Consider the following 23,827-nt stretch of genomic DNA (forward strand, 5'->3'; position numbering starts at 1 on the left):
AGAAGGGTTCTTCCCTAGAGCCTTCCAAGGAAGTGTGGCCCTGCTGACACCTTGATTTTGGACTTCTAGTATCCATGCCTTTGAGAGAATAAATTTCTGTTGTTTTAAGTCATTTTGTTTGTGGTGATTTGTTATGGTAATCTTAGGAAGCTAGCACCTAGACCAATCACTGCAGCGAAAAGATAAAGATTGGCATGCTGAATGAGAAGCAACCTATATGCTGTTTATAAGAGACACACTTTATTTATTTATTTATTTTTTGCTGTACGCGGGCCTCTCACTGTTGTGGCCTCTCCCGTTGCGGACCACGGGCTCCGGATACGCAGGCTCAGCGGCCATGGCTCACGGGCCCAGCCGCTCCGCGGCATGTGGGATCCTCCCGGACCGGGGCACGAACCCGTGTCCCCTGCAGCGGCAGGCGGACTCTCAACCCCTGCGCCACCAGGGAAGCCCAAGAGACACGCTTTACATAAAAAGACACAGGCTGAATGTAAAAAAAAAAAAAAAAAAGAAAAAAATGGAGAAAAATATACTTGGCAAACTCTAGCCAACAGAGGCTGCTGTGGCTTTATTAGTGTCAAACCAGGTAGACTCAGACCTAAGGACTATTACATGAAAAGACGGCGCGCTCTTACTGATAAAATAAGCTTTTCAACAGAAACACATAACAATCTTCAATTGTATACACCTAATAACATGGCTTTAAACCATATGAAGCAAATACTAGCAGAACTAAAAGGAGAAATACCAATCCATATCATAATTATGGACGTTGACAGCACACATCTCTCAGTAACTGACAGAATAAGCAGGAAAAAAAAAATCAGTACACATAAGAAAATATTTGAGCAATACAATTTACCAACTGGACTTGAGCCATGAGCCCAAAAAGGGCAGAAAATTCACTCCGTGCCACTGACAGATAGATGTCCATGGTGTGGGGTCATTCCCAAGTGTTGACAGGGCTTTACTGTTAGCAAGTTTCCTCCTTGTACTAGTTACACAGACATTGTATAAAGACAGAGGGGGGAATAGCTTGCAGCTTTACTACTTTATTTCCTGCCCCTCAATGCTTTGGCAGCAGGATATTAGTGCCAGACAAGAGGAAAAAAGGGATCAGGGCACTCAGGATTTGAGTGACTCAAGAAATATATAAATGATGACAAGATCAGAATCATAAATACAAAGATTGATTTGGGGGGCGGTGGTTAAGAAGCCATAGCAGTGTGAGCAGAGGAGCCAGTGTGGTTGATGAGCATGGACTGAGAAGCAGAGCAGTCTTGTGTCTCTCCCTCGTAGCAGGTGAGAGGCCGGCTGTAAAAAGGGAAATGAGATAAGGAGTAGGCTAGTGGAAAATTACGGGAGGCCTTGGGCACAGAGGTTAAGAGTGTGGACTTTCGAGTCACACTGTCTAAGTTTGAATCCATTTGCCTATGTGACCTCAGGCAAGTTACTTAGCCTCTCTGTGCCTCATTCTCCAACTGAGAAAATCTGAGGCTTAAACAAGTTGATAAGATTCATGTTGTTTGCTACTTCTGGGAAGAGGCATGTCAGGCATATAGTTGTAGTGTCCAAGCATTAGAAGGTATTAATGCCAAGGTCCAGGGCAGGGCAGAGGGTGCCTGGTTAAGGACCTCTGGACCTTCAGATGTCTTCATAGCACAAGAGAGCCCCAAGGCCGGTGGCCTCCGGAGGGCCTGGGACAATGCGTAAAAAACCCGAGTCTGGGAAGCAGAAGCGTTCCTTTCTCTAGACTTAGCATTAGCCTCCATCACTTTTCTCCTTCTTTTATACTTAGCGACTTTTTTCTGATTATGAAGGCTCTGCATTGCAGCATTATTTGTAATAGCTAAAAATTGGAAACAAATGTCTGTGAATAAGGGAATGGAATAATTAATTGTGGTATATTTGATGAATACTCTACAGCAGTTAAAATAAATGAATTAGTTCAATACACAGCAACCTGAATGGCTATCAAAAATCTAAAGTTAGTGAAAAAAGTAAGTGGCAGGGCTTCCCTGGTGGCGCAGTGGTTGGGAGTCCGCCTGCCGATGCAGGGGACACGGGTTCGTGCCCCGGGCCGGGAGGATGCCACATGTCGCGGAGTGGCTGGGCCCGTGAGCCATGGCCGCTGAGCCTGCGCGTCCGGAGCCTGTGCTCCGCAGCGGGAGAGGCCACAACGGTGAGAGGCCCGCGTACCGAAAAAAAAAAAAAAAAAAAAAGTAAGTGGCAGTGTGATAAAATTTATATAAATAAACATATTACATGATGTTTATGAAAGCATAATGTGTAGAAAAGTATACAAACACAGATTAGATGGATGCATTCTCAGGAAGAGAGGGGTCTGGAACTAGGAATAAAGTGGACTCAAACTTCATCTAGAACATTCTATTCCTTCATTAAATATTTGAAGCAAAAACAACAGTTAATTTTGGGTCCATTATTTTCCTGTACTTTCTTCTGTTTTTAAAAACTTTTCCTGGCCATTGTAGAAAAATAAAGTATAGAAAAAGCAAGTAACTAGCATTTAGATATAATCACTATTATCATTTTGTCCTATTACAATGTGTGTGTATTTAAAATTATACTGTATATACAGTTTTGTAAAATGCTTTTTAAACTTGATGGATTATGTTTTCCTATGTCATCAAATGTTCTTTAAAGATATGATTTTCAGTGGCTACAAAATAGTTCACCCTCTGCACATGCTATAGTCGTTCTATCATTTTTCCATGACTGGGTCTATAAACTATTTCTGACTTTTTGGCACTGTAAATAATGAGACTGTGAACATTGTATATTGCTGATGATTCCATTAAGATACATTTCTAGGAATAGAATTATGGGTTCAAAATGCATGGGCATTTTTAAGGCTATTGATACACGTTGACACATTGTTTTCCAAAAGATAGAAACGGTTGATATTCCCACCAGTTCTGTACGAGATAACTGCTGATTTGAAGGTCCATTAATTGGATAAAATTTCTAACTCACTCCACCTCTACTGCAAATTTATTTATCCTGGTCCTCCAGTCATGGTTTAGACCTCAGGAAGAGAGTGGCTTCTGGCTGGAAGACAGGCATGGTGGGTGATTCCCCTAATATTTGCTCAGGTGGGAGCCTCAGAGTCAGCCTCCTCCCTCTGATGGATTCTGTCACTTCCAGTCATTAGGTTGAGGACCAGTCTTATTACTGCTCAGCACCTCCTACTCTGTGGCTGACACCTACACTGCAGTCTGCCTTCATAGAGGAAAGACAGCCTGTTATTTTGTAGTTGTTGCTGTCTTATATCAATAGGAAGGCAGTGACACTATTCTCAGCAAAAACACAGATTCACGCTAAGTGGCTGTCCCTTTCTAGATGGGATAATCCAGACCTGAAGTTCACTATGACTGTTCTCTTACATATGGGAACACCTCTCTGTGCCTGAAATTGAGTCTGGTCACGGGGCTACTGATGAGTATCAAATGGTTCAGTAGAAGAATTAATGGTTTAGTCCTGGCCTATGAATTGACATGTAACATATATGTGTTACAGACCATGTATTTACTTCTAGGACATCTGTAGAGATAAGCCCCAACTATTTTGAAAGAGCCTCCCACCTGGTGATACTGTGTCGCATTTAAATTTACATTGATATAAAACAGAAATTATTTCCACATTCAACTGTCACCATACGACTTCAGACATTTTAAAGTAAAAAAAGTAGCTGCCTCCTACTGTTCTTAGTATAAATAGCCACATCCTCACCATGATCCGCAAGCCTGTCTGGTCTCATTACGTGCAGACTCTCCCCTTCAAACCTGCTTGACTTTCTCTCTAGATCTCAAACTCAGCATGAGCAAACGCTCACCTCAGGGCCTTTGCACGTGCAATTTCCATGGTATGGAATAGTCTGCTTCCTCCTGTATTATTCCAGCAGATTCTAGCAGATCCCAGTCCAGGGGGCTCCTTTGCCCAGTATTAGTGGAATCCCTGAGAAGAACTAAAAAAAAAAACATCTTCAGGAAAGGCAGTCTGTGATACCCCAGACGACATCTGGACTCTCTGATGAATGGTATCGTAACATGTTGTGTTTTTGCTTGTGATGCTTTATAGTTTTCCATTCAATGTTTATGTCATTATTGTTTAATGTCTGTGTCTCTCATTGGTTTTTTGTGCTTCATGGGCAAGGAGGCAGCTTTTCTTGCTACCAGAAGCATGATGGCCCACACAATGTGGGGCAGACAGGTGCTGAATCACTGCTCGTAAAATGAATAAATGGATACCGACATAGTATGGCTGATGGCTTGGTCGGGTTAGTGCGATGGCTGAGTATCCTTGCATGCAGTTTCCTTGCAAGGGGATAAACTATTTCTTATGCCATAGAAGAGCGTCATTCATTGTACAGCCTTTCAGACAGCTGGCAGGTTTTCTCATCTGCTTTCTCACCTACTAGTGCTGAGAACTCGTCACTACCTTTGCCTCAGTCTCATTTAAAAAATGAAGACAATATCTTCACTTTTCCTTCATCCTAAGACATCATTATTAAGTGACATCATTTAATAATAACTTTTCAGTGGAACAAACCAAATATACCAAAAAGAGCAGCATTGTTCTCACATTAAATATATATATTGATTGTAAAACACCCCCTCCTGGACATGTTAACGTGTGAAAAACATGAACATCTTAGAATTTAGACAAAATTTGGCTGTCCTGCCACAAAGACTGGTTATGAATATTAAAACAGCATGTTAAGTGTACAGAGCACCGGCACACAGTGCTCAATAAAATGATACTTATTATTAAGCTTATTACTATTATTACCGTCATTTTACTTTGAGAGGATTAACCTGATTTTAGCCTGTGGGTTGTATATTCCCAGTGATATTAAAGGGCCCATGTCTCTGTCTGGGAGGAAGAAATTTTCCTCCACCCTTCTGGCTTCTTCTGACAGGTCTAAGAATTAAATTGACAGGAGACAGATTAACAGAAAATCAAACAAATGTGTAATAACATGTATACATGGGAGAGGCCTAGGAAAAATGAGTAACTCACCAAAATAGCCAAATCCCTCACCTTAAACACCATTCTCAGCTAAAGACGAAAGAGGGTGTCAAGGGTGGGGACAGCCAGTCGTAGGAGGTGACGAGGAAAAGCACAGTATACAAGGGTAAGGCCAGGGTAAGGCCGTTAGCAGATTTAAGTCTCTAGAGACCTGATCATCCTTCTTCTCCCGGTACAGTGAGGGAGACTCACTTACAAGTGGAGATTTCCCTTATAAATGTAAATACTTCTTATAAAAGGGTAACTTCTACTTGATTTTCAGAGCTCGCCCCCTTGTCTGCTGTTTCTTAGAAAATAACCAGCTTAAAATCATTCATACGCCTAAGAGACATATTTAAGTGTGGCAAATTCTGCTCCCCTCCACCTTCTATGTCTTGATGAATGCAATCTCCCCTAGCATTTAGCAAGCTGCAGAGAACACACAGGAGATAGGCATCACAGTGTAGATAGTGAGGAATACAAACCATGAAGACCAAGCTGTTTTGGACCCTGCCTCCTGCGTGATCTTGAATGAAGGAAAAGAAGCCAAGAGGGTGAGTCTCTGGTGTTCCTAAGAGGGTGGGTCTCTGGTCTTCCTCAGACTGTAGGCACTCAGTATCCAGCTCCTTTTCTAAAGAAAAGCCCCCTTTTATTGGGCCTGCATTTGCTGTCCCTCTGTTGTGGTCAGGATGTTATTGTTGTCTTTTCTGTGTTTTCACAAAATAACATGGGAGCTTATATATTCCAAGAGATCACTGTTGGGCATTTCTGGTCCCACTGCCACCCCTTGGCCCACACCTTCATTGCTCACCCCCATGCAGTCACTTCCCACGTCCACACTTTCCTGCCTTTAACCCGCCCAGTTTGATTCAATTCAGTACAACCAAGCAACTTGCTGTCCCTGGAGTCATGCATCTAAGTTATAGACGGGCTCTTCTCACTCCCCTTCAGTGTCTGGTTAAGCAGAAAAACTCATAGTCATGGAAAGCATTATTCTTCTTCACATGTAGGGAATAAAGTCCCTCCCCTTGGTTAATATGGTATCTGAAGCTTTCCCAAGTCAGAGCCCATTCTAACCTCCCAGCCTCTCTTCTGCTCAATCCTGTTTTGTTCCCGACTCCCTGCCAATCCCATCTCTCAGTCTCCTCTGCTGTCTGGAATAATCTCTCTCACTCTGACCTCCCTTAGCACTGTCTGGGCTTATCCTGCAGCAGTTGATTCCACGTTTCTAGCTTGCAGTGCAGTCAGACATGTGCACAGCTGGTGTACCTTCTAGACTGTAAACTCCTTGAAAGCAGAAACTCCACCTTCCTTCTCCTTATATTGTAGTTTTTACCTATAGTACATGCAGAATGAGTAAGTTACTTTTTGGTTACTGAAACATCAAAAGGAACAGTAATTAGGTATCCTTTATGTGTCACAGAAATTAAATCTGCAAGAGAATAAAGGTGCCCAGTGAAGGGATCTTTCTTTTGCAAGTCATTTCTTCTTTTGTGTGTTCTCCCTTTGAACTAATTTAATGGTGCAAAGGGGCTTTCCCTGTCTTTGATGGACAGAGGAGGGAGGTAAACGCTGACAGATGACGCTATTTCAGCCATGCGTCCATTCATGCGTGGATGCCATGGTCGGAATGCAGCCAGTATACATTGTTAGATCAATACCAGTGCTTCACCGTATGAAGGGTGGGTTGAATTCAGATGTGAGTGTTACCGAACCAAACTTGAGTCTGCTTGCTCTCCTGTAACGCAGTAAAGCCACTCTACTGACAACTGGGTTGTGAGGATGGAGAGGGCAGCATTTATTGTAAGTCTCCAGACAAGGAGTCTGGGCAGCATCAATGCTCGAACACTTGGAGTCTCCAATAGTTTTCAGGAAAGCATTTTTAAAGGCCAGGTGAGTAAGGGGGGGTCACGGGGTATGTGATCAGCCCTTGCACAATTCTCTGATTGGTTGATAGTGAGGTAACAGGGCAGTGTCCCAGGGGTTAACATTATCACTCCTCAGGCTCCAGGAGGTCTGGGGGCTACGTGCTTTTGATCCTCAAGCGGTTAACATCTTCCATTTGGTGGGGGGTTTGGCATGTGTAAAATGGCTCAGGCCATTTGCATCAGATACTGTTATCTAGGTAATTCAGAGAGGAGTTAAGGCAGAGGACATGGGGGGAGGGGTCTGTCCTGGGAAGGCCCCGTAGGGTCCTGCTTGGTTACAAGAGGGCCAGGAGCTGAAGATGGGATCAGCCACCTGGATTTAGGGCACAGCTGGGCAAGGTCCTGGCTCCTCCAGCTGCCCCCTTCTCAGCTGCAGTTCCTAGGGGAAAGAGTAGCCACTGAACATTTTATCCTTAAGAGCTAAGCTGACTCTACCAACTTTCAAAGAAACAGGTGCCACAGACAATTCTTCTAAGCCAACGACCCTGGGATATCTGCAATTGGAAGTTCTTGGTGTTTTAGGGCACGTGAAAAAAATAATTCTGTAAGCAACATAGCCTACTGGGTTTTCCGTATTGTGTTTTATGGCTCCCTCGAGTTTTAGGTGTTCTTTCGAAAGTAATGACTTATTAAATTTGTCTCCTGAAAAAAATAAACCGCGCAACGTAAGAGCAGTGAGTTTCAGTTTTATTCGGGGACCTTACTGAGGACTGTAGCGTAGGAGACAGCCTCTCAGATAGCTCTGAGAAACTGCTCCAAAGAAGTAAGGAAGACCTAGTATATATATGATTTTTTTTTTGGCTGGGAAATACATGTAGTTAAGCATAAAAAGATTACTGCTAGTCACAAAGAACAGACACCTCAATTAATGAATCTGGGGTCACTAAAATGCCTCCTTAGACATGCAACTTGACTATCTAGGGGCCCATTTATCCAAAGCACAGAATGCTCCATCCTGTTTTTTTTCCATTCTGAATTCCCCTCAGGGTGCATTGTCCCGGGTGATGCAGTGGGTTGTGACTTAACATTTTGCATAAAGACATGATGGGTGACACTCTGTTCTTTCTGTTTACACATATTTTAAAATTGTGCATGGGATATACTTTCTAAATCCAATCTCTTTTCTTTTGCAGTGACCAAATTACATTCATGTCTTTATCTTGTTGCAGACGTGTTTCCAAGTATCAACAGGCTCTGAACAATTAAGTCAACAATTTGATTTTCCCGATTGACAGATGATTTTCAGATTTCTTTTAATTATCGCAAAGTCAAAATAGCAATTCTGAATTAACCAAAAGAAGCTGAAAAGCCCTGGTAAATGTTAGAACAGGCTCAGGGGTTAGGGGACGTGAATTCCAACCTCAGTCTGGAGATGATTGAACTTGGTGGTATTGAGCACATTATTTTTTCCTCTCACTACTGGCCTCTCCAGCTGTAGAGCAGAGACAGTGGTGACAGTCCCCCCTCCTCCCGAAGTTGTGAAGTATGTGGAAATATATCCTCAGACTAAAAGGTCACACATATGTTTGAATTAAGTAGAGAGTGCTCTTATTTCTAGGTAGATTCCTTATAAAAAATTTCCATCTCAGTGACAAGTTGCTCATCTGTCATAAACTAGTCCACAGAAATCATTTATCTTTCCCTCCTTCTCTGCATTAGCATCTTCATTTTCAGCACTGCAAAAATGGCAGACGTAATCTGAGTGGTCATTCTGTCTGTGTGCTCCATGTCACCCTATCCCTTTTGAGCCATGTGCCAGTTCCCGGTGATGGGAACAAGCTTCCCGCCGCAGTGCTGGCCTCTGGGGTAATGATCAACCATAGAACTGTTCCAGGACATGAGGTTTTAGGGCAAGGTACTCCTGAATCTAATTTTTCTTGCATTATTTTAACCAGATGCTAATAGAAATCTATAGGAGAGTGACCTTTCATTAATCTTTGGGAAATTTCTTAGGTAGAAGCCGTGCAACGAGAAATGTCATCCTCTAGCAATTTCAGAGTCTTGTGATTTTTATCAGAATAGAGTTGTTTGCCTTAAGGATTTTTCTAAACCTATTACTTTCCTATAAAAGACTTTCAATTGAAATAATACATTTCTCATTATGTAGTTACTTTCATTGCTGGAGACTCTAAATACTTGAACAATATTTTAAACTCCTATTCAAGGACCATTTTCACCATTGCAAAATTCACATAGGGCGATATACTGGTTTAATACCTTGCTGCCATATTAATAAAATCCAGCTGTAATCAGAAAGGAAAGGATCCTATATCCTAATAATATCATAGTGCTCTTTCAGAAATGCTGAATAATCACTCTGGCTGGACTTGGGGAGGCAAGGGCATCCCATTATTTGAAGAGCATCCTATGGTGCCTAATGACTTAGAGAAACTATGACCACACTTTCTATCTTATCCGAAAGGCAGCCCTCCTTCAGATCACCTTTGTGGGGATAATTCTTCTCAAGCCCACACTTTCTCATACGCCTTTTTCTTTCAATTCCATGAAAGACACTAGCTTTAAGGTGGATCTCACATTATCACTGATGGCGTGTTTCATCTCAACCCTTTTCCCCTAGATTGCAAAGCACATCTTTGAAGGGCTGCAACCTTATCTACTCACAGGTCTGCTTAATCCATTAGAACTGCCAACCTTGGCAGTGACCCAAAAGCTTATATAGCCTTGTGCTTTGCAAACCACTCTAGTCTGGCTAAAATGCTACCATTATTCAAAACAATATTGTAGAATTTCAGCACCTTTTACTTAAAATGTTTAAAATTGTTTTGTAAGAAGGTGATTTTTCAGTCTTACTTGTAAAGTGAGAAAACTCTCGATGAGAGTATCAGCTGTAAAGTTAGAAAAGGAAACTCCTTAGAAGCCTGTGCTAGAAAAATGGGATTTTCTAGAGCTGATATATTTTTACTTAAAAATAGTTGGTAAGCCAATATTTAATTCCCGCCCCCCCCCCCCCCCGCCTTCACGGGAAGGACTTCCTGAGTATTAGTAATATTTTAGGCACAAGTTATTTTATTCCTAAGATGTCAGTGCCTGAAATCATTCATTTTCATACATAAGGAAACATTCCCCCAACTATAGCAAAAAAGGGTTAAGTTGTGTGCTTAAGATTGTAATAAAGTGCATGGTAATTGTGCCACAGAAATGCTTAGAGTCCTTTGTGCTTTTATCTTATATTTTAGCAAAGGATTCACATTTGTCTTAGTGTTATTGCCCAGCTGGTACTTGTTTTGCCCTTGTCAGTTGTCTTTCAGTGTGTGGGGGGATAGGAGTGCAGAAGGCTCTCATCGCAGGAAGCACGCCAGTCCTCTGCAACCGAGATGGAATGTCCATCAGCATCAATTGCGTCATAGACGGTGCTGTTGCCACACCTGAAAATTAATGCGCAAAGAAAAACTGTGACACAACATAGAATGGAATATAGGTGCGTCAGGTGGCAAGACACCTTCTAAAGATTCCTGAGATCATATTTCTATTTGTGTTAACTTATTTTTTTGAGATATGTGAATGAACAGCTATTGAGTGGTAGAAAAATTATCCTGTGAATGATGTCATGAATATGAAAGCTTGCTAACCCCTGGTGATGATTGCTTTAGGTTTCTTCACTTTTTTCAGATCTCTTTCTTACCAATATTCTGCATTTGTGAGACAGCAGATCTTCTAGAAGGCTATCGTCTATGGTGGCATTTCCCTAACCGACTAGTCTTCTTGGAACTCTAGTGTCTCACAAAATTTAATAGATGTTTCATGGAAAAAGGATTTTCCTGGCTGTATTCGTCAGGGTTTTGCAGAGAAACAGAAGTGATGCATGTGTATATAATTAGAAAGGGATTTATTGTAAGGAATATGCTCATGTGATTATGGAGGCTGACAAGTCCAAAATCTATAGTGTGGGCCTGCAGGCTCGAGACCCAGGAGAGCCAATGGTGCAATGAAGCCTGAAGGCATTTTGCTGGAAAATTCCTTCTTGCTTGAGGAAAGCTGGTCTTTTTTGTTCTATTCAGGCCTTCAACTGATTGGATGAGGCCCACCCACATTGTGGAGGTGAATTTGCTTTGTTCAACATTTACCATTTTAAATATTAACCTCTTCCAAGAACACCCTCTAAGTTGACAAATACTATTAACCATCACAGGTCCATCCCTTGTCAACATGGCACCCGTATGCATCTCTTTAAAACATAGATAAGGAACTAAGAGGGGAGAAAGCAGACATTTGCTTAATACACACACATGCACACACACATATTCATAACAAAGTAACATGAAACAATCATGACATTCTCAGTCCTCACTTCTGTAGCTAGTCATGGTAGTTGTTGGTATTCATAACTACCTTCTTCCACTCCCCTTCTGTATTCCCTTTGCCTCCAGCAAGCACCTCTGGTCATGGTTCTTTACCTGGTGGGGTGAACCAGAACTCCATTCCTGAGGCATCTAGGTCATTAGTAGTTCTACGTTGATTGGGTTGTTATAGGTTTTCAGCGACCTTAATCATAGGGTGTGGTAATACTTAGAGACACCCTAAGAAATCCCCTGTGTTCCAGGCATATTCTTGCTTGGCACCCCCATTTCTCCCGGTGGTCACGGCCAATCATTCCAGCCAGCAGAGTAACTTCTTTGTTTGCCTGTTGATTCAGAGGCATGAAAAGCCCAAAGTGGATGGTGGCAGTCTTAACTTCCAGTGCAATGGAATCATTGCTGTGTCTCCTGGTAGAAGCATTTGTCTCTTTGGAACTAAGACCTCCAGACCTGCTAGCCCAGAGTATAAGGTCATGAGGGCAGGAAGCAAAAATTTTGCAAGTGGGTTACTAGGGGTAACCCTCATTCCTACCTCTTGATTCCTGGATCCATGAATCCTATCAGGGAAATAGCACCATTTGTTGGACACTGATTCAGACCATATATAGCCTCCTGGAGAACCCTGCCCCAGCCCTGCAAGGTATTGTCAACTAGTTGGCACTGTAAATGAGTTTTTTTTTTTTTAAATTGAGGTATAGTTGATTTACATTATTAATTTCAGGTATCCAACATAGTGTTTCAAAATTTTTAATGATTATACTTCATTTAAAGTTATAAAATATTAGCTCTATTCCCTGTACTTTACAATATATCCTTGTGGCTTACTTTGTATATAGTAGCTTGTGCTTCTTAATCCCCTACTCCTATCTTGCCCCTCCCCCTTCCCTCTCCCCACTAGTAATCACTAGTTTGTTTGTTCTCTTGTAACTGAGTCTTCAAAAGGTCCTTCCACCATTCTATTAATCCAGGCTCTTCAGGATGATGGGGAACCAGTGAATTCCATGAGCATGGGCCCATTGTCATGCTTCATTTGCGGTGAAGTGAGTTCCTTGATCAGAAGCAATGCTGTGTGGATATCATGATGATGTACAAGGCATTCTGTAAGTTCATGATGATGGGGTTAAATTGATGATATCAACTTCATTCACTGGTTTCATTAACTGAATCTAGTAGCCTAAATGGCTGTTTATGCATTTGATTTGTTGGACGCTTATTATCAGTTCTTGTACCAATTGATGGGAAGTGAGGTATAGACATGGGGATGGGATGGGACTTCCCTGGCGTTGTAGTGGTAAAGAATCCACCTTCCAATGCAGGGGACGTGGGTTTGATCCCTGGTCGGGAAACTAAGATCCCACATGCTGCGGGGCAACTAAGCCCACAGGCTGCAACTGCAGAGCCCACACGCCCTGGAGCCTGTGCACCACAACTAGAGAGAGAAAACCCACATGCCACAACTAGAGAGAAGCCTGCACACCACAACGAAGAGCCCACTCACTGCAACTAAGACCCAACGCAGCCAAAAAAACAAATTAAATAAATAAATTAAATGAATATTAAAAAAAAGAAATGGGGGTGGGAGTGTGTACTGTCAAGATCATGGACATAAATGGTAATGTCTAACTGGGGAGGGGGGCAATACTGCCAGTTGTGTCTCATTCCTGATGAAAAGCCCCGCTGAAGCAAGGAGCAGTGGCAGAGAGGGCATGATGGCTGCCACCAACTCAGTGTGTAGAGAGGGTCCCCAGCACAGGATTCCACACACAGCTGGTGAGATGTGAAACGCCAGGTACGCTTATCATTATCGTCAGCACTAACACAGAATCACCATCTGAGAAAGACACAAAAAGAAAAGGAATCATAAGCAAAAGAAAACATAGCCATTATTTTTTTCCACTGGCATATTCATAGGCTTATGATTTCTTTTTCAACTCAAGGAAAGAATGAAACCTCTTTAATCCTATCATCCTGGAAAACTTGATGTGTAAGTGTCTGAGTGCCAAAAGGCGTGGAAATGTAATATTTGATAAAAAGTTCCTGAAGTCTGCATTCAGGAATGTGACAATCCTACGTGGATCACAGGAAACTGTCATGCTGTATAACTTTACATGAAACCAAATACGAAGTTTGTCCAGTTAATCCATAGATGATTATCATATTGAGATAGCAATGTCTTCATCACAGGTGTTATTCCCTTTCTCTATTGGCCGAAACTCAGGCACCATCCCTGGTCCTCAGTGGCAGAAGGAGGCATTGAAAAGAGGCAGGTAGAGCGGAGAGGTGGGGGGCAGAAGACTGAGGGCTCAGAAAAGATGCTCTTGCAAAGGACAATCTCTGAAAAGGTGACTTGTGTGCTAAATTACGAAGCATGGAAGATGCGGAGAAGCACTGAAGAATTTTAGACAGGGCGTGATATGAACAAAATATGCATTAAAATGATTCCAATATCCACTGAAGCATAGATTAGTGGGTGTGGGGTGATTACGGGGATGCTGGTGAGAGCAAGTCTTGGTATGCTTTGTGGGTACCAATCTTCGGTATTTAATAAGAACATAGCTTCCAGAGCACAGGTACATGTCCTTGTTTAGAGTCCAGTCTATTTTGCTGTATTGTGGGCTTCTAGGACGTGAACATACTCACGTGCAATTTGTTAATAAAAGAATAAGGTCAGGGCTTCCCTGGTGGCGCAGTGGTTGAGAATCTGCCTGCCAATGCAGGGGACACGGGTTCGAGCCCTGGTCTGGGAAGATCCCACATGCCGCAGAGCAATAGGCCCGTGAGCCACAACTACTGAGCCTGCGCGTCTGGAGCTTGTGCTTCACAACGGGAGAGGCCGCGACAGTGAGAGGCCCGCGCACCGCGATGAACAGTGGACCCCACTCGCCACAACTAGAGAAAGCCCTCGCACAGAAACGAAGACCCAACACAGACAAAAAGAAAGAAAGAAAGAAAGAAAGAAAGAAAGAAAGAAAGAAAGAAAGAAACTTTCATTAAAAAAAAAAGAATAAGATCAGTATTGAACGCAGGTTTGGCATCTTTCCAAATTGCTTGGCCCTGCCCCCTGCATTCCCTTCTACCCAGCCAGAGAAGCCTCCCGATGTCTTGGGCTGCTAGCTGGTTTCCAGAGAGTTGTCTGTCTCCCCTAAATGTGATGGCCAGATTTGGGGCAGCTACAGTGCTCATTCTGCCCAACCGTTCCCTGCTGCTACCTGGGCTGGGGTGGGAGGTGTGAAACAACATGGAAGGCAGCAGAATTCACGCACCTTGGGGTCAACTTTACCAAAGAAGGATAGGAGACAAAAAGAAGAGCTGGCAGAGAAATCCCCTCCTCTCCCCCCCGCACCCCCGCGCCGGCATCTTTCCTGTGTTGCCATGGTTCCCAATGAATCGGAGTCAGGGGTGTCCTTGTGACCCTGTGGCCATCTTGGCAACAACTTTAAATCTGTTCCCTCCTTCCCTGCCTCATTTTCCTTTTCCTTTCACTCCCGCAACCTCTAGCCTGGGTGAGGTTTGCCTCAGGGTCTATTTTCCAGGGAAGTCAGCCAAGACAATGCCAGTGTACTAACACAGAAGTCATTTTGGTTCAGATGTGGGTCTTCCTTCACGAGGGGGGCCAGCATAGATAACGGGAGTGGAATTATAGCCTTCATCACGAGAGCCTTCAGCCCAGCTGCTGAGGAGTCCTTCGCTTGCATGTTAAGAGAATTAAGATGAATGCCTGTGTCTGGAGCTCCTTCCTTCGAGAGACACAGGCTGGCTGCATGTGGCTCTGGGCCGGGTCAGGTTGCCACGCCTCTGGGCCCATCTTCACAGGTCTCCCCCAGCTCAGCACTCTCCTCCCTTCTTCACTGTTCCCATCTCCAGCTCAGTTCTAACTAGCACGCTGCTAACGTTTTCACCCTGTTGTTTCTGGGCATTTTTAACAGGCCGAGCTGCCTGTCTGCTGCTGTGTTCAAGTTATCTCCCCTGGAACCAGTTAGACTGTTTTTTTTTGTAAGGACTCAGGTTACATAGTTGCATAGGTTTGGCCGTGGTCTTTGTAACTCAGCTTACAAAGTTGCGTCGGTTTGGCCCAACCCCATTTTTCTTGTAAACTGTCATTTTAGTGCCTGATTTTTGAGAATGTGAGATATGTTCAGGTATGCTTATGTTGCAATCCAGCAGAAGTGTCAGTGTCTCTTTTCAGGTAGACAGGAACTAAAGACTTGTTGAATGAATAAAATGCATTAAAAATATTTCTAGGGGGCTTCCCTGGTGGCGCAGTGGTTGAGAGTCCGCCTGCCGATGCAGGGGACACGGGTTCGTGCCCCGGTCCGGGAAGATCCCACATGCCGCGGAGCGGCTGGGCCCGTGAGCCATGGCCGCTGAGCCTGCGCGTCCGGAGCCTGTGCTCCGCAACGGGAGAGGCCACAACAGTGAGAGCCCCGCGTACCGCAAAAAACACACAAAAAACAAACAAACAAACAAACAAAAAATATTTCTAGGGTTATGGAAAGTAACTTTCCATATAATAGAATAATTTTTTCCCCTGTTTATGTCAGGGAATATTTAAAGCTCTCACACTGTAGCTGACTAAAAAAACGTTTCCTCACGGCGACACTGTATCTCCGGATAAGGAGGCTGAATATCTTTGCCGCTCTGAATCCACTCTCCCCCCTTCTCCTTATGTTCTGTGCTTGGGAGGCTGGACTTACTGGGCCACACAAATTGTGACTCTCCTGCCATCTGGATCCTATGGGATCCAGCCAGTGGGATGCAAAGGAGGGGAAAGGTGGATGGGAGAAAAGTGAGTTGGGGCACCCACACCTTTGTTGATACGGGTGCCCCCTAGTTCCTGCTGTGATCCTGATGGCTAAACAACTTTCTTTGAAGGTGTGTGTATTTTCCAACCTTCGGTAGGTGAATGAGTAAAGCAACTTATTAACACTTTGTTATATTCAACCCTGACTAATAAGAATTTCACAAGAAATGGGGGGAGATATTTTACTATGTCTTTAAATAAGAGTGAAGAGTATCTCCTCCTTGGCAAATGTGTATCTGAAAAAAAACGGCACTATAAAATATGTTTGGAAAAGTGCCATTTAGCACATAATTCCATCTGTCTTTTAATGATTCAGAAGGTATTTCAGTAGACAGCAGTGTGTCAAGAGCCATGGTCATGTAACAATTACAATAGTACTAAAGAGGTATGGAAAGTCTGGTTAGTAGAAAGCCAGAGACTAGAGTTTTCTACACTTTGGGTATAATAATCCTGTGTCTGCTATAAAAATTCCCTGTGAACACTGCTAAGTTACTAATAAAACAGAGACCCAGAAAAAGGACCCCGTGATATGTTTTACTCTTTTTGAATAATGTCAGAAATATTTGTTGATTCTCTCCTACATTCCACACACCATTATGGTATGTTTATCAAATTTCCGTTCATCTTCAGGGCAGCCCAACATATTGGGTTTTATTATCTCTGTTTTATAGATGAGGAAACAGGCTCAGAAGAATTAAGTTACCAGCCCAAGGTCACATACCTGGGAAGGGGCAAAGCCTGGCTAAGAGGCCAGGTCTGTTTGATTCCAAAGTCCAAACTCTTACACTAGACCAACTGCTGTTTCAAGGAATGGGAGTTTAAGAATTCACAACTTGGTTTTTCTGAGCTTGCATGGAGGAGGTTAATCCCAGCTGGTGATGACAACTAGTGCTTTACTTTCTTGTTTTTTCCTTCTGGGTGGTACTGATTCTTATGACCCGGGCATCGCTGTGTGTCACTACCCACTGCAACGGCATAAGGCGCCAACATTAGCCAGCAAGACAATCCTTCATGGTAATGGCAGCAGTCGTTGTGCTGGGAGACCCTAGGATTGAACTTTTCACCTGAGGAAATGGTAGGAAGCCATTCTTTCAGGCGATCACTTACAATGCCGTGCATTAAATCATAGCATTTTAGAGCTGGAAGGGAGTACTTATAATGAAAGCAATAATTTTTACTTACTCTTGAAAACCTGTCTGAAAATAGTAGACTACACTTGGCAGGCAAAAAGTGCAATCTTTATTTTCCATGTCCCATGAACAAGGCAACAAACTCTGAGTGAGAAGGTAAAGTAAAGCCTTCTCTTTCGATATTTTATGTTCCTCAGACTTATATCTGAGCATGTGTTAAATCCTGATGGGGGACCCAGACCTGGAAAGTTACTTCGGGCTAGTCCGGTGGCCGTGGCGGCAGTGGTAGCAGAGTAGGATGGCACAGCAGAGGGAGCTGTGCTGGTGGGTAGCTACATGCCCTGTGCCTGGAGCCTGCACTTGGTTGACAAGCCAACGAGGCAGTAGAGTTTTTAAGAGCCAGGGTTCTGAAGAGAGACTGCCTGGGTTCCTATCCTGAACCTGACACTTACCCCTCGGTGTCTCAGTTTCTCTGCCTGCAAAATGTCAATAACAAGCACGTGCACCTCAAGGGGTTGCTCTGAGCCTTGAGTCACGCATGTGAGGAACCCAGATCAGTGCTTTGCACAGGGTAAAACTTATATGTGTTAGTGGCAATGATTACAGTTCTCAGTTTGCAGAGGCTCAGAGAAGTGAATCAATTTGTCTAAGGCCACACAGCTAGCAAGTGAATGAATTGGGACCAGAACCCAGGTCTCTCCAAATGCAAAGCCCGTTCCTCTCTTCTGGGCCAAGAAGAGTGACACAGGAGAGTTGCTGTAAAAACTAATGATGCTCAGATGATATCCTTGGGCTGATACGTTGCGTCTAAAGCGGGGATGCTCTGACTAGGCAACCCCAGGGGCTGCCCAGGATAGGTGGAGGTTGTGGAGCCCCCCCGTCTTGGAACTGCCCAGGAGACCCTGAGGTTAGACCAGGGGAAACCAGGGATGAGTTTGTGGTGCCAAAGGCAAGAGTCAACACTGAAAACCAGACCCTTCTGAGATCCCACTCAAGAGTGTTCTGCAGCTTCAGTGCTCTGCGGAGAAACATGTGGGTCCCGGCAGTGGGCTATGAAGGATAAAGACATTCATATCTCTTTGATAGGACATTTGCTCAGTGTTCTATCTCTAGTTCCTAGAACAGTGCCTGGAGCATACGTGGTGCTCCCTGCATATTTATTAAATGAATGGATGAATAGATGGAGGGAAGGAAGAAGGGAGAGACAAATGATTGAATAAACTGTTTGCGTGCTGAAGGAGGGCAGAGAGTGAACCTTACGCCGTGTCCTCCAGGCTGGGGCCAAATGTGAGTCCCAGGGCAGCTGGCCGGGAGATCAAAGCAGGGGGTGTGAAAGGGCGGGGCCTCTACGTGCCTCTGCACACTTCCCCTTTGCCTTCTCACCGAGCGTGGGCAGAAGTGCTTGCACATGGATCCACCCACAGGAGACAGTGGGCGCTTTCAGGACACAGAGTGAACCGCAGGCATGTCCAGTTTTCACTTCCTAGGTCAGAATGACTCCTGGAGCGTTAAAGAAAAGCACATTGTGCGTCCATCAGGAGATGGGGGTGGAGGAGTGAGCTTGGCACCAGGAGGTTGGGAGGCTGTTGCAGTAATCCGGGTGACAACCATGAGGGCTCGCATTCAAACACAGGTGGTGAGGATGGCCTGGAGGTGATGTGTTCTGGAAGTATTTGTAAGGGAGATCATCGGTACTTATTGACTCATCATATCCTGCCCTGAGGCCTTAGATGTCCCCAGTAATGTGAGTTTATAGCTTCCAGCTGAGAATGTTGGCCAGCTAGAAGCGATTGCTAGGAACTGGCTTTTTTCGAATGACCACTATATTCATTGTTTTTGAAGTTCTGAGTACCATCTGTTTGGTTCTGCAGTGTTTCTTTCCATACTTAATAAAGACCCATTGAAACAGCATTTAATTCAGAATTTTTGTACCTATGAAGTCACTGGGGCTTTCCCCACTACCCTAGCATCGCAACCCCTCCCTGTCTCTGTCTGTCTCTTCTCCCCTTATCCCCCCACCATCTCCCTCTCCCATCTTTCTGCTTTAGCCATGACTGTCTCCACACATTGCAGGAGCATCCTGACCTATAACTTTGATCCTAATCCCAGGAAGGCATAATTTATGTAGCTCAGAGGCACCCTGAAAATGCATTCATGATTCCCCTGGCCCCGATCTGCAGGGTCGAAAGAGGAGGCACCAGCAGGGAAAGGGCGCATCTGGCGTCAGGGCCCCTGTCCTTCTAAAGGCTGGTTCTCACTCGTTCCTATGCCCTCCCATGAATTCTCCAGTTCTTTACTCAACCGGGGAAGACTCTCCAGGTTTGTGCTGCAATCGCTAACAGCTTCAGGGTCCACCCTTGTTCTGGTGAGTGACACCTGCCGCCAGCCATCATCTGCCCATCCCAGGAACGTTGCTTAGAACATGGCAGAGGGCAGACCATGCTCAGTCCACTTCGAAGATCTGTTTTGTGCCGTCCTCTGCAGACCTGCTCCATTGCTCTTACCAGTTTTCTGTGCTTGGTTCCAACCTTGTGGCTCTTCTGATCTGCACTTCCCTGCTTACCTGGATACCTGGGTGCTGGCTTCCTGGACTCAACTTTACCCAAGTTCCAACCTACCGCTCACTGCCCAGCTTGGACCTCTGGTTGCCATGCTCCGACTTGGAACCTCCTCTGTGCTCTCTGGTTTGGTCTGGGGACCCGGGCGTTCATCTTGCCACTGCCCTTTCCCTGTTTGTCCTGTCGTGTGGTGCTTCATGTCCCCTGGGGGGCATGAAGCTGTTGGCCTGGCTGCTCCCACTTGAGTCCGTTTTGCTAAAAGAATTTGTGCCGCCCTAGTTTCCGGCATTGTTACGTGGGACACCCCTTCTGGGCACCTTTCAGTCATTCCATATTTGGACTTGAGATTTCTAACTTCTACCTCTCCCATCATTCACCCAAACTTGAAACTCTAACTTCTTATACAGAAATTTCATTCAGTGAACTCAACTGCTTTGATTACACCTTTTAGATTTAAGTTGTGCTCATTGGTCTGTGTATAAGGAGTGCATCTGCTTACTGGGTACCTTCTGTTTTCTCTCTTGGAGGGCAGGCATTACCTTTCTGCTTAAATTACTTGGTAATGTAACCAAAGCCACTCATTATGTTATAATGCAACCAAGAATCAGTTTAGAGAACATTAATGTTATTACTAAAAGATGATTTCTTCGTGATATGGAAGTAATATTACGGAAGGTATCAATGTGCTTTATCTTCTGCACTTTTGCGTATGTTAACCTTATCCCTGATCACCCCGAGGACTCCATCTGCCTCCTGGGTGTGGTGATGGGGTAACTAATAGGGATTTGTTGACATTACAACAGAAATGTCAAGGGAAATTAAAAAATTAATACTCAACTTGTGACATTCAAAGTAAGCTTTTACCTCCAAACAGGAGGCTTGAGGTTTTTGCTGCGAGAAGATTCCCACGTTGGCGTATCGATTTCTGAAACCCAGCCCTTCTGTTTCTGAAGCAATAAGACATGTAGTCTTTTTCCCACCCCTGCTTTATTGAGAAATAATTGACAATTAAAAATTGTATATATTTAAGGTGTACAGCTGATGATTTGCTATACGTAGACATCGTGAAACGATCACCATAATCAAGGTAATTAACATATCCGTTACCTCACATAATTACTTTTTTCTGTGTGTGATGAGAACATTTAAGACCTACCCTCCTAACAAATCCCAAGGTACAATACAGTTTTGTTAACTATAGTCTGTACATCAGATCTCTGGGATTTACTCATCTTGCATAACTAAAACTTTGTATCCCTTGACCAGCACCTCCCGTTTCTCCCTCCCCCCAGCTCCTGGTAACTACCATTCTACTCTCTATTTTAGATTCCATGTATAAATGAGTTTACGCAATATTTGTCTTTCTACATCTGGCTTATTTCACTTAGCAAAATGTTTTCTAGGTTTACTTATGTTCTCACAAATGGCAGGATTTCCTCCTCTTTTTGAAGGCTGAATAGTATTCCACTGGACATACACACCACATTTTCTTTATCCATTCATCTGTCAGTGGACACTTAGGTGGTTTCCTTATCATGACTATCATGAACAATGCTGGCAATGAATATGAGGGTGCAGCTATCTCTTCAAGATCCTGATTTCAATTGCTCTGGGTATGTGCCCAGAAGTGGGATTGCTGGGTCATATGGTAGTTCTATTGTTAATTTTGAGGGGAATCTCCATACTGTTTCCATAGTGGCTGCACCAATTTACATTCCCACCAATAGGGCACAAGGGTTCCCTTTTCTCTACTTCGTCTTGATCACATCTTTCTGGGAGAGAATCCGGAGAAAGGAGGGGTGTCGTATTAATTGGTGAGACGCTGAAAGTGTGGAACCTTGACTCCAAGTTTATGTTCGGAGCTCTGGGAGCAGACTGCCTTGTAGGCTTCTCGCTCGTGAACCTGGGGACAACTCCATCAAAGTAAACTAGGAAACACAGAGTGGGCTGGGATTTCACTGGCCTGAGTTGCTCTTGCTTCTGGAGGGGCATGAATGGGGCCTACACTTTCCTTCATGTTTCTGATGTTGAGAGTGGGGCAGGAGACACAGAAGGTAGCTGGGTTTTAGGCCAGCTGATCAGCCCAGGTCTCCCTGTGGTGAGGGGGAAGGTGGACCTTTAGCAGAGGCCGGGATGGACCACTTAGGCTAAAAACTAAAGGAAGATGTGCCGGCAACTCGGGCGCTCCAGTGACAGGGAGGCAGGTCAGTGAGGAGGGAACACCTGCCCAGGTGGTATTAATTATTCATTTTGACCTGATAAAGGAAGATGAGCGTATAGTGCACACGGTCACATTGTCCTTAATAACATGACCTGGAAGGTTGTGCTTCCAGGCTTGGTGGTGGCTGCACCGTTGTTAGCATTATAATCTTTTCCCCTTCTACCTCTCTAATTTTATACAAAGAAAAAAAGCGATCTTTAAAAATAAAAAGCAAAAGAGAATCTTGTTGGACGCATTACTCTGCAACTTTTTTTTTTTTTTTTTTTTTGCGGTATGCGGGCCTCCCACTGTTGCGGTCTCTCCCGCTGCGGAGCACAGGCTCCGGACGCCAGGCCCAGCGGCCATGGCTCACGGGCCCAGCCGCTCCGCGGCATGTGGGATCTTCCCGGACCGGGGCACGAACCCGTGTCCCCTGCATCGGCAGGCGGATTCTCAACCACTGCGCCACCAGGGAAACCCCTCTGCAACTTTTAATATTCCAAAGCCATCCCTATAAGTCTATAGACCTAAATCTCTCTTTTCAAAATAATTTCTTGAACACACACATATAACAGAATCATATTGTTTTTGGTTCAGTCTCCTTTTTCCTGTTCCTTCTAACCCTTCCCCTCCCCCTGTACCACTGCCAACACCTACTCCCCCAGGTAGTGTTGGCGACCTAATACATGTGCTTTTGTACTTTTTTCTATGTAGATATATACAAATACATATGAATATGTATAGATATGTATACATCATATACATGCATACAAACATTTAGACACATACTTATGTAAATACATTTATAGGAGCTTCATCTCTGTATTTTGTCTTTTGTGCTTACTCCACCTGCTGGAAAGCCTTGCCCGTCAACTGGCATAACTCCAATTCATTTTCTAAATGGCTCTATAATATTCTATGGTGCTGTCATATGATAATTCTTTCATCCATCTGTGAGAGTTTTGAACATTTCTTGTTTCCTGGAGATGGTGGCTATTTGGCTACTAAGCTTATTATATGTTCTATATTTCAAGTAAGTTTGGCATTAAGTTTGATTAATCTGATGATGTTAATACACCTAGATGTTTATCAACTTACTTCTAATGACATTCAAATGTTTTACTCTATTTTAGGACCAAGGGAATAGTCCTTGGTTAATATGAGAGCTATTGAGTAAAACTATAGGACAATTAATGAATAAATATTTGTGAATATTATGTAAGTTACCAATTTCACTTTCATTAGTGGTTTCCCGCCAAACTCTTTAATAGGACGTGTGTGAGGGATTTCTGGTGAGAGATTAAAGCTGGGCCAAAATCAAGAAGGTAGTGACTTCAATTTGAATTAATCAGTTGTTGAAAAGTGGGCTTGATCTTCAGAAGGCAATAAGGTTTTTACAGTTTTATTGGAATTTCCCTGCAATTATTGCGTATAGTATTTTGCATTCAGATGTAGGTCATATCTGATTTTTAGAGGTTAGTAAGATACCATTAGCTTCTTACTGTCAAATTCTCCTTGATCTTTCTAGCAATTAGCTTATGCCCAAAAGATCTGAGTTACAGATCACCAATACTTAACCAAGATAACTCTTCTATATACATCTAAGTCCAACTTTTGGAAAGGTTATATACATATAAACCCTCATTTAATTTTTTTTTTTTTTTTGCCTCTTTTGGGTTGTGAATCTCATTGTTTGACAGTGGGTGAAGATGATATTTTTCATTTTGTTTGCTAAGAGTTTTAAATCATGCCAACTAAATGAGAGAAAAACCAACATCACTTAGCTGAGTTAACTCTCTGATAACAGTTTATAAATCACTTCCTATTATTTTAACTGCAGGAAGGAGAGGTTTTTAGCCTGTTATA

The sequence above is a fragment of the Tursiops truncatus genome, chromosome 3 (assembly GCF_011762595.2).
Source record: "Tursiops truncatus isolate mTurTru1 chromosome 3, mTurTru1.mat.Y, whole genome shotgun sequence".
Classification (NCBI taxonomy): domain Eukaryota; kingdom Metazoa; phylum Chordata; class Mammalia; order Artiodactyla; family Delphinidae; genus Tursiops; species Tursiops truncatus.